The 14,443-nt window shown below is 42.7% G+C and overlaps 1 protein-coding gene across 2 annotated transcripts in view; it reads left to right on the top strand.

The window, feature by feature from the left end:
• The window catches only part of LOC138642453 (cadherin-10-like), a 1,145,040-nt gene that overhangs the window by 990,127 nt on the left and 140,470 nt on the right, over positions 1–14,443 (top strand). The gene's annotated exons all lie outside the window — the stretch shown is intronic.

The raw sequence follows: 14,443 nt of genomic DNA, 5'->3' as shown, positions 1-14,443 counted from the left end.
GTACACGAGGAAGGTTCTGTAGAGCTGCAACTATAAAAGGTTTGCATGGCCGCACGGCCATGCGCTAGTATCAAATGTGTTTGGCTTATGCCAGTGGATACTATACTACTCTACATATGTGGTGTGAGGCTGTAGCTTTGGGACTGTACACTCAGGCAAACAGCTAGCGTCAGTGGGGGCAATTAGCCTTGGCTTAGCATCTGGTTCCTTCATGTGTGCGGTTAGAACAGAAGAGTTCCAGAGGAAGCACAACCCTTAGTTAGGGTAATAGTTTTGTGTACAGCGCGACTCTATGAGTCAACAGAGATTGCTTCCAGTTCACACGGGGTGAAGCTTAACCCACGTGTGAGCTCAGAAGTTATCTGCTGTTACTTTGCAGCAGATATCTCTGCATGGTTGACCCCGGCTGCGAACGGACCTTGTAGCTACCTGTCTATACTCAGTGCATTCAGCTAGCCCTAACACTTACTTTGGTAAATACACTTGTTTGCCTCAGCTTTGGTCTCAGATTTGTTTTATTCCACGCTATCAGATTCCATATTACCACATAATTGTTACATCACAGCTGTCTGTATAGCCTTTGCTGGTTATTAATTATAGGGGGACCATACATCATTTTTTGTGTGATCCCCATTTTAAAATCCAGTAAAGGCTAAGTATACTATATTAGTATATATATATTAGTAGCCTGGGAAGCTCTATGGGTATTACTCCCTTCCCAGGATATAAACATCTGCCCTCAGCCATCAGCATTCACTCTGTTTAAGAAAATTATGAAGGAGCCCACACCATTTTTTTCAGACAAATAATGTTTTAATAATTAAATACATGTAAAGTAAGCTGCACACACACTGTACTAATTTTATGTCACTGGTATCTATATATCTATCTATTCTATGTGTATTTGCTGTATGCAATCCATCTATTCTATCCTGCGTGGTCCCGCTATGATTTTGTTATATGTGGCTACTGAATTGCTTGCTTTTTATCTATCTATCTATCTACTTTAACCCCTTAGCGACCGCCGATATGCCTTTTAACGGCGGCCGCTAAGGGTACTTAAACCACAGCGCCGTTAATTAACGGCGCTGTGGAAAAAGTAAATAGCGCTCCCCAGAGTCGGATTTTGTCCGGGGTCTCGGCTGCCGGGGGTAGCCGAGACCCCAGAGAACATGATTCGGGGGGTTTTTAACCCACCCCGCATTTGCGATCGCCGGTAATTAACCGTTTACCGGCGATCGCAAAAAAAATCGCGATCTCTTTTTAATTTCTCTATCCTCCGATGTGATCGCACATCGGAGGATAGAGAAAAGGGGTCCCAGGTAGCCCCCCAATACTTACCTATCTCCCCCGATGCTCCTCGTGGCTCCCGGTGGGCGCCGCCATCTTGAAAATGGCGGGTGCATGCGCAGTGCGCCCGCCGGCCGGCCCCGCTAGAATCTTTGGGGTCTCGGCTGCCGGGTGTAGCCGAAACCCCAAAGAGCATGATCGGGGGTCGGTTTTAGCGACCCCTGTTTTGCGATCGCCGGTAATTAACTGTTTACCGGCGACCGGAAAAAAAAAAAGAAGGTAAGTGTAATTCTCTGTCCTCTGATGTGATCGCACATCAGAGGACAGAGAAATAGGGGGATTCGGGGACCCTATCATACTCACCTGTGTCCCTGGATCCTCCTGCTGCTCCTTCTGGCCGCCGGCATCTTCTGGGCAAAAGAAAATGGCGGCGCATGTGCAGTGCGCCCGCCATCTGTCTCCATCTGCCGGCCGGCAGGAGAAGAGCTGTTGGGGCTAAAATTAGGGTTAGGGTTAGGGGTAGAGTTAGGGTTAGGGGTAGGGTTAGGGGTAGGGTTAGGGGTAGGGTTAGGGGTAGGGGTAGGGGTAGGGGTAGGGTTAGGGGTAGGGTTAGGGGTAGGGTTAGGGGTAGGGTTAGGGCTAGGGTTAGAAGTAGGGGTCGGGTTAGGGGTAGGGTTAGGGCTAGGGGTAGGGCTAGGGGTAGGGTTAGGGCTAGGGTTAGGGGTAGGGTTAGGGCTAGGGTTAGGGCTAGGGTTAGGGTTAGGGGTAGGGGTAGGGTTAGGGCTAGGGTTAGGGCTAGAGTTAGGGTTAGGGGTAGGGTTAGGGCTAGGGGTAGGGTTAGGGCTAGGGTTAGGGGTATGGTTAGGGCTAGGGTTAGGGTTAGGGCTAAATTTAGGGTTAGGGTTGGGGCTAAATTTAGAGTTAGGGTTGGCGCTAAATTTAGGGTTAGGCTTCTTTCACACTTACATCGGTACGGGGCCGTCGCAATGCATCGGCCCGACATACCAACGCACGTTGTGAAAATTGTGCACAACGTGGGCAGCGGATGTAGTTTTTCAACGCATCCGCTGCCCAATCTATGTCCTGGGGAGGAGGGGGCGGAGTTACGGCCACGCATGCGCGGTCAGAAATGGCGGATGCGACGTACAAAAAAACGTTACATTGAACTTTTTTTGTGCTGACGGTCCGCCAAAACACTGATCCAGTGCACTACGGACGCGACGTGTGGCCATCCGTCACGATCTGTCGGCAATACAAGTCTATGGGCAAAAAACGCATCCTGCGGGCACATTTGCAGGATCCGTTTCTTGTCCAAAATGACGGATTGCGACGGATGCCAAACGACGCAAGTGTGAAAGTAGCCTTAGGGCTAGGGTTAGGGTTGGGGCTAAAGTTAGGGTTAGAGTTGGGATTAGGGTTAGGGTTTGGATTAGGGTTGGTATTAGGGTTAGGGTTGGCATTAGGGTTACGCTTGGGATTAGGGTTAGGTTTGGGATTAGGGTTAAGGTTAGGGTTGTGATTAGGGGTGTATTGGGATTAGAATTAGGTTTGAGGTTAGTGTTGAGATTAGGATTAGGGGTGTGTTGGATTTAGGGTTTTGATTAGGGTTATGGTTAGGGTTGACATTAGGGTTGTTTTGGGGTAAGGGTTGGGATTATCGTTAGGGTTAGTGCTTAGGATTATGGATCGGGTTGGGATTAGGGTTAGGTGTGTGTTGGAGTTGGGTTGGAGCTAGAATTGGGGGGTTTCCACTGTTTAGGTACATCAGGGGGTCTCCAAACACGACAGCCAATTTTGCGCTCAAAAAGTCAAATGGTGCTCCCTCCCTTCTGAGCTCTGCCGTGCGCCCAAAAAGTGGGTTACCCCCACATATTTGGCATCAGCATACTCGGGATAAATTGGACAACAACTTCTGGGGTCCAATTTCTCTTGTTACCCTTGTGAAAATAAAAACTTGGGGGCTACAAAATCCTTTTTGTGGAAAAATATATATATATTTTTTTATGACTCTGCATTATAAACTTCTGTGAAGCACTTGGGCATTCAAAGTTCTCACCACACATCTATATAAGTTCCTTGGGGGGTCTAGTTTCCAAAACGGGGTCACTTGTGGGGGGTTACTACTGTTTAGGTACATCAGGGGCTCTGCAAACGCAACATAACGCCCACTGACCATTCTATCTAAGTCTGCATTCCAAAACGGCGCTCCTTCCCTTCCGAGCTCTGCCGTGCACCCAAACAGTGGTTTACACACCCACATATGGAGCATCAGCATACTCAGGATAAATTGGACAACAACTTTAGTGGTCCAATTTCTCCTTTTACCCTTGTGAAAATAAAAACTTGGGGGCTACAATATCTTTTTTGTGAAAAAAAAAATATTTTTTATTTTCACGACTCTGCATTCTAAACTTCTGTGAAGCACTTGGGCAATCAAAGTTCTCACCACACATCTAGATAAGTTCCTTGGGGGGTCTAGTTTCCAAAATGGGGTCACTTGTGGGGGGTTACTACAGTTTAGGTACATCAGGGGCTCTGCAATCGCAACATAATGCCCACAGACCATTCTATCAAAGTCTGCATTCCAAAAAGGCGCTCCTTCCCTTCCAAGCTCTGCCGTGCACCCAAACAGTCGTTTACCCCCACATATGGGGCATCAACATACTCAGGATAAATTGGACAACAACTTTCGTGGTCCAATTTCTCCTGTTACCCTTGTGAAAATAAAAACTTGGGGGCTACAATATCTTTTTTGTGAAAAAAAAAATATTTTTTATTTTCACGACTCTGCATTCTAAACTTCTGTGAAGCACTTGGTCATTCAAAGTTCTCACCATACATCTAGATAAGTTCCTTGGGGGGTCTAGTTTCCAAAATGGGGTCACTTGTGGGGGGTTACTACAGTTTAGGTACATCAGGGGCTCTGCAATCGCAACATAATGAACACAGACCATTCTATCAAAGTCTGCATTCCAAAAAGGCGCTCCTTCCCTTCCGAGCTCTGCCGTGCACCCAAACAGTGGTTTACCCCCACATATGGGGCATCAGCATACTCAGGATAAATTGGACAACAACTTTAGTGGTCCAATTTCTCCTGTTACCATTGTGAAAATAAAAACTTGGGGGCTACAATATCTTTTTTGTGAAAAAAAAAATATTTTTTATTTTCACGACTCTGCATTCTAAACTTCTGTGAAGCACTTGGGCATTCAAAGTTCTCACCACACATCTAGATAAGTTCCTTGGGGGGTCTAGTTTCCAAAATGGGGTCACTTGTGGGGGGTTACTACAGTTTAGGTACATCAGGGGCTCTGCAATCGCAACATAATGCCCGCAGACCATTCTATCAAAGTCTGCATTCCAAAAAGGCGCTCCTTCCCTTCCGAGCTCTGCCGTGCGACCAAACAGTGGGTTACCCCCACATATGGTGCATCAGCGTAATCGGGATAAATTGTGCAACAACTATTGCAGTCCACTTTCTCCTGTTACCCTTGTGAAAATAAAAACTTGGGGGCTACAATATCTTTTTGTGGAAAAAAAAATATTTTTTATTTTCACGACTCTGCATTCTAAACTTCTGTGAAGCACTTGGGCATTCAAAGTTCTCACCACACATCTAGATAAGTTCCTTGGGGGGTCTAGTTTCCAAAATGGAGTCACTTGTGGAGGGTTTCTACTGGTTAGGTACATCAGGGGCTCTGCAAACGCAACATAATGCCCGCAGACCATTCTATCAAAGTCTGCATTCCAAAACGGCGCTCCTTCCTTCCGAGCTCTGCCGTGCGCCCAAACAGTGGTTTACCCCCACATATGGGGTACCAGCATACTCAGGACAAATTGGACAACTTTCGGGGTCCAATTTCTCTTGTTACCCTTGTGAAAATAAAAACTTGGGGGCTAAAAATCTTTTTTGTGGAAAAAAAAATATTTTTTATTTTCACAACTCTGCATTATAAATTTCTGTGAAGCACTTGGGCATTCAAAGTTCTCACCACACATCTAGATAAGTTCCTTAAGGGGTCTAGTTTCCAAAATGGGGTCACTTGTGGGGGATTTCTACTGTTTAGGCACATCACGGGCTCTCCAAACGCAACATGGCGTCCAATCTCAATTCCAGCCAATTCTACATTGAAAAAGTAAAACGGCACTCCTTCTCTTCCAAGCTCTGCGGTGCGCCCAAACAGTGGTTTACCCCCACATATTGGGTATCAGCGTACTCAGGAGAAATTGCACAACAACCTTTGTGGTCTAATTTCTCCTGTTACCCTTGTGAAAATAAAAATTTGTGGGCAAAAAGATCATTTTTGTAGAAAAAATGCGATTTTTTATTTTCACGGCTCTACGTTATAAACTTCTGTGAAGCACTTGGGGGTTCAAAGTGCTCACCACACATCTAGATAAGTTCCTTAAGGGGTTTAATTTCCAAAATGGTGTCACTTGTGGGGGGTTTCCACTGTTTAGGCACATCAGGGGCTCTCTAAACGTGACATGGTGTCCGATCTCAATTCCAGCCAATTCTGCATTGAAAAAGTCAAACGGCGCTCCTTCACTTCTAAGTTCTGCGGTGCACCCAAAAAGTGGTTTACCCCCACATATGGGGTATTGGCATATTCAGGAGAAAATGCATAACAAAATTTATGGTTACATTTCTGTTTTTACACTTGTGAAAATAAAAAAATGGATCTGAATTAAGATGTTTGCAAAAAAAAGTTAAATGTTCATTTTTTCCTTCCACATTGTTTCAGTTCCTGTGAAGCATTTAAAGGGAACCTGTCACCCCCGTTTTTTGAGATTGAGCTATAAATACTGTTTAATAGGGCCTGCGCTGTGTGTTCCTATAGTGTATGTAGTGTACCCCGATTCCCCATGTATGCTGAGAAATAACTTACCAAAGTCGCCGTTTTCGCCTGTCAATCAGGCTGGTCAGGTCGGGAGGGCGTGGTGACATCGGTGGTTCTTCCTCAGCTTTACATTGGTGGCGTAGTGGCGTAGTGGTGAAGACACAGCGCGCGATCTGCGCTGTAATCCCTTGCATCGGTGGGGGCGGCCATCTTCCTGGGGCCGCGCGTGCGCAGATCGAGTGCTCTGCTGCACGGGGCTTCAGGAAAATGGCCGCGGGATGCCGCGCGTGCGCATTAGAGATCGCGGCGGCCATTTTCCCAAAGCCGAGATGCAAACTCGGCTTTGGGAAAATGGCCGCCGCGATCTCTAATGCGCACGCGCGGCATCCCGCGGCCATTTTCCTGAAGCCCCGTGCAGCAGAGCACTCGATCTGCGCACGCGCGGCCCCAGGAAGATGGCCGCCCCCACCGATGCAAGGGATTACAGCGCAGATCGCGCGCTGTGTCTTCACCACTACGCCACTACGCCACCAACGTAAAGCTGAGGAAGAACCACCGATGTCACCACGCCCTCCCGACCTGACCAGCCTGATTGACAGGCGAAAACGGCGACTTTGGTAAGTTATTTCTCAGCATACATGGGGAATCGGGGTACACTACATACACTATAGGAACACACAGCGCAGGCCCTATTTAACAGTATTTATAGCTCAATCTCAAAAAACGGGGTGACAGGTTCCCTTTAAAGGGTTAATAAACTTCTTGAATGTGGTTTTGAGAACCTTGAGGGGTGTAGTTTTTAGAATGGTGTCACACTTCATTATTTTCTATCATATAGACCCCTCAAAATGACTTCAAATGTGATGTAGTCCCTAAAAAAAATGGTGTTGTAAAAATGAGAAATTGCTGGTCAACTTTTAACCCTTATAACTCCCTAACAAAAAAAAATTTTGTTTCCAAAATTGTGCTGATGTAAAGTAGACATGTGGGAAATGTTATTTATTAACTATTTTTCGTGACATATCTCTCTGATTTAAGGGCATAAAAATACAAATTTTGAAAATTGCAAAATTTTAAAAATATTCGCCATATTTCCGTTTTTTTCATAAATAATCGCAAGTAATATCGAAGAAATGTTACCACTAACATGAAGTACAATATGTCATGAAAAAACAATCTCAGAATCAGCGGGATCCATTGAAGCGTTCCAGAGTTATAACCTCATAAAGTGACAGTGGTCAGAATTGCAAAAATTGGCCCGGTCATTAAGTACCAAATTGGCTCTGTAACTAAGGGGTTAATATATTTTCTTGGCAACACAATTATTTTCCTGCACTTTTACTGAATTTTACTAATTTTTTCTGATTTTAAGGAAAAAATGCTAGCTTTTCTGATCACGAATTCAAATGTGCCAAATTTGTGCCGAGTTTATTTTTGGTGAATATTTTCCTAACATATTCGCTTATCTACAATGATGACATCCAGGTTACCAGAGGTAGCAAACTTAGAGTAGAAAATTTATCTGTCAGTGCAGCTCCTGATTTGCTATGCTTTACAAGTGATCAGAGTGCAAAAAGTGAAAGTCCCATAGTGGGATGAAGTAAAAAAGTGAAAAAAGTGAAGCAAAAATTGTAAAAATATTAAAAGACTAAATCACAAAATAATAACAAAAAATAAATATTGTACCCATAAATAAATGTTTTTCTGAAAAACAATAAAATAAAAAAAAGGTACACATGCTTGGTATTGCTGCATCTGTAGCGATCCGCAGTATATAACTGCCCCACAGGTTTACTGTTTTTATGAACACCGCAAAATAAATAAATAAAAAATGAGACAAGAAACTATGCTTTATCATCATACCACCTAACAAAAAGTGGAATAAAAGATGAATGTAAATAAATATGGTATCCCTGAAAATGTCACCTTGTCCCACAAAAATCAAACTGCCACACAGCACATAGAAAAAAGTTCTAGCTCTCAGAATAAAGCGATGCAAAAATATTTTTTCTATAAAATTGTTTTTATTGTGTAAAAGTGAGTGCCAAAGCATAAAAAAACTATATAAATACAGTATTGCTCTACTCTTACTGACCCAAAGTATAAACTGCCTTATCAATTTTAGCACACGCGGAACGACAAAAAAAAAATCCTGAATTGCTTAATTTTGTTCATTCTGCCTCCCAAAAATTGGAATAGAAAGAGGTAAAAAAAAAGTAAAGTGTCCGAAAATGCCACCAATAAAAATTATAAGTCACCGCAAAATAGCAAGCCCTCACATGATTCTGCTGGCCGAAATATGGAGAAATATGGAAAAATTATAGCTCTCAAAATATGGCCCCATGCTGTAATGGCTGTATAGTACTTTGCTTCCTCCCCTGCCCAGGAGATGTCATATGATCAGACCATGTCAAACACAGCCATTACATAGTATACAGCAGGGGCACATTTATGAGATTATCTCAGCACATGAACAGGATAAGGATTTTATCATCTCTTCCTATTGTGAAACTTATTTTCATTCCAAGATCTAGTGAATAAAATTAACTTTTGTTCATGGCAAAACACCTTTAAGTTCAAGATTTCCACTAGTGAACACCTCAGTGACTCCATAACAATACAAAACAGAAAGTGCTGTCAAAGGGATTTTGAAACGCCTGCACGATGCTTAATAAATCAAATTTACCGTAATTTAAGTAGATGATCCTTTCAAAATGTTCTTCTGTCTGACTGTCCGGTTTAATAAATCTGTTTTATTAAATATTTTTAGATAATTCTTCATTATTATTAGGAATCCTTTGTTCAGAATCCTCATCTCTTGGTCAGCATATCAGTGTTTACAAAGAGCGTCTATTTCTGGAGGACTGGTTCTGTATGACACAGACAGCCCAATGATGTGAATGAAAGGGTGTGTGTTGCTGTCTGTCTGTGTGTGAGACAAGTGGACATTTATCTAAGTGGGTGAACATGCATGTACCTTTATATGGACTTGCTATTTTGTTCCTTTATGTTGGAAAATGGCTGGTTGTTTTCCTTTATGCTGGAAGTTTATGCACTTCAATAAGCCTTCCTGTTTGACTCAGAAACTATGTGCCTGTGCGAATGCTATCAGGTGCATAAAAGTGAGTAAATCCCCACAATACATTTGTGTGTGTAACATACAATGTGTGTGTGTGTCACATATGGTGTGTATGTAGCATCCACATTTATAAACATCAGCAGTGCATAGAGAGTTCATAGATTCTTCTCACTTTCTAAAGATCAATGTGGACAAAACTGAGCTCATCTTTATTCCATTTCACCTAACTCCCCTATCTTTCAAATCGCACATGCAAGCTCTAGCCACCTCCTGCCAGCTCCAACATAAAAATATTTCCAGAATTTGCCCTTTCCTCAGCCCTGATTCCACTAAAATGCCAGTACATCCCCTTATCATTTCCCACTTCGACTACTGCAATATCCAACTCTGTGGCTAACATTCTTGTACCTCTCCAGTCCATCCTTAACTATGCCGACTGACTAATCCATCTCATTACAGGCAACTCCTCTGCATCTTCTCTCTATGAAACCCTTCATTGCCTTCCATTTCCCCAACGCATGCAGTTAAAACTGCTATCATTGACTTACAAAGCAATCCATAATCTTTTTCCTCCATATATCTCCAAACTAATCCCTCTATATTTTCCAACATGCAACACGTAACCTCCGTTCTGCCTCACTCAGAGCCTTCAGACCGATCCTGAAAACCCACCTCTTCAAAAAAGCTTAGAGCCTGCAATTACCTTTTTTGCCAAATCACCACCACCAAAGCTGCTGCAACCCCCTACCTTACTGTCTCCTTCCCCATTACCCTGTAGGGTGTATGCCCGCAAAGGCAGGACCCTCTCCTTTCTGTACCAGTCTGTCATTGTTAGATTGTTCACCATGTTTTATATTTATATCTTGTATGTAATCCCTTCTCATGTACAGCACCGTGGAATCAATGGTGCTCTAAAAATCGGTTATAGTAATAGGTGTAGACATGTCAGCAATCACTTAGCGAACCTGCAAAATGCTGCTCATTCATCAGATGATTGGATTGTATATGGTGAAACAAATATCATTGTATTCAGCAGCACATTGACCGGTGTAAACTACAGATGTGCTGCTGATAACATGATACTGTATGGCACAGACTATTCTACGAGTGATTGTTCTTTGACCATCATTCTTCATCAGCTGTTGTATAGAGGCTGGGAAGAAAGTGCTGAATAACTTTAATATTGTTGATCGTGGCCATTTAATGATCTGAACTCAATGCATGTAAATGGAACCCACAGGTTTGAGTGTGATGGTGCAGTATGTGAACATTTAGGGTCCTACTTTTACCCAAGGCCTCACTTTCTCTGAAACTGGCCCTATGTCAATAACATTGGTTTTATTCTTTGTTGGTTCCATGTCAGTTAACTACAAAGGGAAACTAAAAAGAGTACTAAACACCTTCACATAGGCAGTCATGCACACTAATTAGATTTCGAACAGTGGATCTATCTATCAAAGTTTTTTTAAATGTCATACTTTCAGTGCCAGATTTGGACTTAAATTGAGCTTTGGAATTTGAATGTGCATAGACAAGCAGCCCCTCCATATCCACTTACCCAGTTGCTGGTCTCTACTGTAAATGTGAAGGTGATTAGCACTCCATGGGTGAGTGGTGCATGTGGAGCCTCAAATTGTAAAATTCCAATGAAGTCACAACACTCACGATGCCAGTGAGTATCAGGATTTTATTGTAATTTTGATATTACAAGTATAACCCTGCCTGAAAGAGGAGGAAAGAAAGGTTTGCTCAGGTAGTGCAGCTAATCCAGGGTGGCACATCAATGAGAGTTCTGTCAAGAAGAGTAGTTGTGTCTGTCAGCTAAACCATTTGCTTATTTGAATCTGTCATTCATGTACCTCTACAGCTACCAGTATTAATTACCCACTCTCAGCCAGGCATCTACTCCCAATCTATCATGTTACCTACACTGCTGCACTAATGCTAGTCCTATGCTGCCAAACATCTCATTGCATGCCCATCTTTTTATTGGGTGACTTCTGCTGCTGCCACTGCCCCTTAATAGCCAAACATTTTTTTTTTCTGTCCACTATTTTATAGAGCTTTATAATTTTGCTGCTGACATAGCTGCTTGTTGGAGCCCTACACTGCCAGATATGCAATTGCCTGCTTTTTCAAATTTTTCTACCTTGCAGCCTTTGCCGCTATCGGTGCCACCACAAGCAATGCAAGTCATGCATCTTTTAGCTAATTCTGTGTTTATAGTGCTATACAGTATTGCTGCTGCAACTGTTGTTACAGGCCCAAGACTTTGAGATATCAACTTGCCTTGGCCATCATATTTTCATACTTTGCAGCTTCTGATGGTGCTGCTGCCCCTAAACTTCAACACATATAACCTGTGCTTGTCTAGCAAGGCTGAAAAACATGAAACAGATAAAAAAAAATAGGGCTAATTTTTAAAAGTTTGCTAACAAGTAATTTTGCAAGGGTTTGGATGAAAGCACTGACTGGGCCAAGGAATGTGTGTCTGAGCGCAGTGTGAAAACAGCCTTATCTGCTCAGTCCCTTAGATCATTTTCCAGATAACATTTGTAACTTAGTAAACAGAAAGATAAAATATTTCACCGAGGCATAAACAAAATGGAAGGCAAATACTAAGGAAGATGACTGAACTATAGAAAGAAGACATAGCCTGAACATTTAAAAATCAAACAATGATTTGCTGCCGCTAGTCAAAAATGTACAAAGCTGAATATGAAGATTTTAGTTTAACATTCTGATTAGACTATATCAAGCTCACTACCACATCCTGGTGAACATCTCAATGGGTCTCTAGCCTAGAAGATGTGGCACTGTGTGAAAATCACTATCACAGCAACAGCTCACCAGCAGTGGGAGTGAACTAGTTCCTCAAAACACCCATGCTGCAATACTGATTCCCCATTATTCCAGGCTACAGCACCCAACAGGAACAACACCACAGCATCAGTAGTCACCAAACAGCACTAACACCAGGTGAATAGATGTAAAAAAAACCTCACCTTCCACAAAGTCTCAGACAGTGAACTGAAAGAAAAAATGGGTGCAGTCTCAAAGTTTTGGGAAGGTGAATTTTTTTTATGTCTATTTACCAGGGGTTGGTGCTGTGTAACGGCCATTGCTGCTGTGATGATGTGCCTATGAGATGGTGTGGCATGGAGTCATGAGGACTCAGCCTCACAATATGGGTTCTATGAGTCACCAGGTTGCTCCTCTTTCTGGAGAACTGTCACTGAGATGGTGCTTTGCACATGGCACTACACTTTTTAAGGTACCTTCACACTAAGCGAGGTCGCTAGCGAGATCAATGCTGAGTCACAAGTTTTGTGGCGCAACAGCGACCTCAGTAGCGATCTCTCTATGTTTGACACGTAGCAGCGACCAGGCCCCTGCTGTGAGATCGCTGGTCATGTCGGAATGGCCTGGACCTTTTTTTGATCGTTGAGGTCCCGCTGGGTAGCACACATCGCTGTGTTTGACACCTTACCAACGACCTAGTTGGCGACTCAGACACCGACACATAGGCGTGCATTTGCATTGCCTTTTCCGCACCCCTCCGCTCCGATTGGTGGTCGCTACTGCATTCTGATTGGCGGTCATGCCTTCAACAGAAGGCGACATAGTAGCGCTTCCATCCTTTGTTCCTGGCCGCGTGGTGGTTTGCAGATCGTTGTAGAGTTCTCCGGCCTGCGACTCCTCTTCAATTTATCTATTCTTCAACGGTTCTTCTGACACCTTTTGTGCACGGTAGGTATCGTTTGGGGTCTCAAATGCGTTCCCATCGAAGGGCTATTGTGTCGCCTCATAAGGCAAGGCCGCCACCAATCAGAACGCAGTAGCGACCACCAATCGGAACTGAATGGGCGCGGAAAAGGCAACGCAAATGCACGCCTGTGTGACTACAACGTCACACAGGACGTCCCTCATCGAGGTCTGAATCATCATAATAGCTGCCATGTGACAGGGTCTCAACGACCAACGACATCGTTGTACAGGTCGCTACAGGTTGCCGCATCGCTGCTGCGTCGTTGGGAAGATGTCACTGTTTGATATCTCACCAGCGACCACATAGCGACGCAGCAACGATCCCTGACAGGTCGTATCATTGTCGGGATCGCTTTAGTGTCGCTAAGTGTGACGGGGCCTTTAGGCTAGGATTCCACTAAGAGGTTAAACATGATGTAGCAGCAGGCTTCATGCAGTCTGATCGGAATGTTAAACTAAGAAACTCATGTTCAGTTTTGCAAATTGTTTCCTAGTAGCATTAGATCATTGTATGATTTTTTATGTGGGGCCCATGTCTTTTTTCTACAGTTCTAGCATTAAGGAAGATGAGATTTAAACATTTTCATGATTTTCATGTAGCACCTTTCTTTACTTCAGTTTTATAGTATATAAATGTATATATTGATTTAATTGTTCAGCTTTATTATTGCCGAGCAGTAAATATGAGTATATGGCATAAGTCCTGTTTTTCAAAAATCAGAACCGAGTCAGGAAAAGTTATGCCATTTTTGGAATCAGCAGGTCAAACATACCCACAAACAAGTTTTACATTTAAGACACAAAAGTGCGTGTTGGATAGTGATAATTTATTTCCATATTTAGTGAAAATGTTATTCATCTGAATACCATCATAATTGCCTTTTTAAGTATAATTTTTACCACCTTTTTCATGTCATTTCTTTTAATAAGTCATAACCAATTACAATTTCTACCTTTCAAATGTTAAACCACTCTACTCACTGTACTGAAATTATTTTTAGACAAATATCACTTTTGCTACCATTTCTTAAAAATAGTATTTTGAAACTTTAAAATGATATGTTCCTAGTGAGGTAGTTGGAAACACACAAAACACTAGAAGGTAGTCATTAATATCCTCCAGATCCCATCTGAACACAGAACACATCTTAACTACAATAGCCTCCTCCTTAATGCTTTGACATGTCACATAATGTCTCTTTGTGTCAATATTGTAGGTCATTAACTTACTCTAGAATCCTCGTTCAAGTTGCTCCAAATTTGGTACTCTGAAAAAACCTTTCTAAATATACAAAGGATAAAGTTTGAACCACATTTGTGTTAGTTTTGTTAAGCCATATATTAATATTATATCTTCTTCCCTGGAAATGCCACTTTTTAGGTATTGTATTGCTCCAATTATTTCTAGGATCAAACATACACTGGATTCTACCACATTTTCCTTTTCTTCTTTGATTTACTCACT

The sequence above is a fragment of the Ranitomeya imitator genome, chromosome 6 (genome assembly GCF_032444005.1).
Source record: "Ranitomeya imitator isolate aRanImi1 chromosome 6, aRanImi1.pri, whole genome shotgun sequence".
In the NCBI taxonomy this organism is placed as follows: Eukaryota; Metazoa; Chordata; class Amphibia; order Anura; family Dendrobatidae; genus Ranitomeya; species Ranitomeya imitator.
The sequence above is the reverse complement of the archived record's forward strand: the minus strand, read 5'-3'. Positions and strand labels throughout refer to the sequence as shown.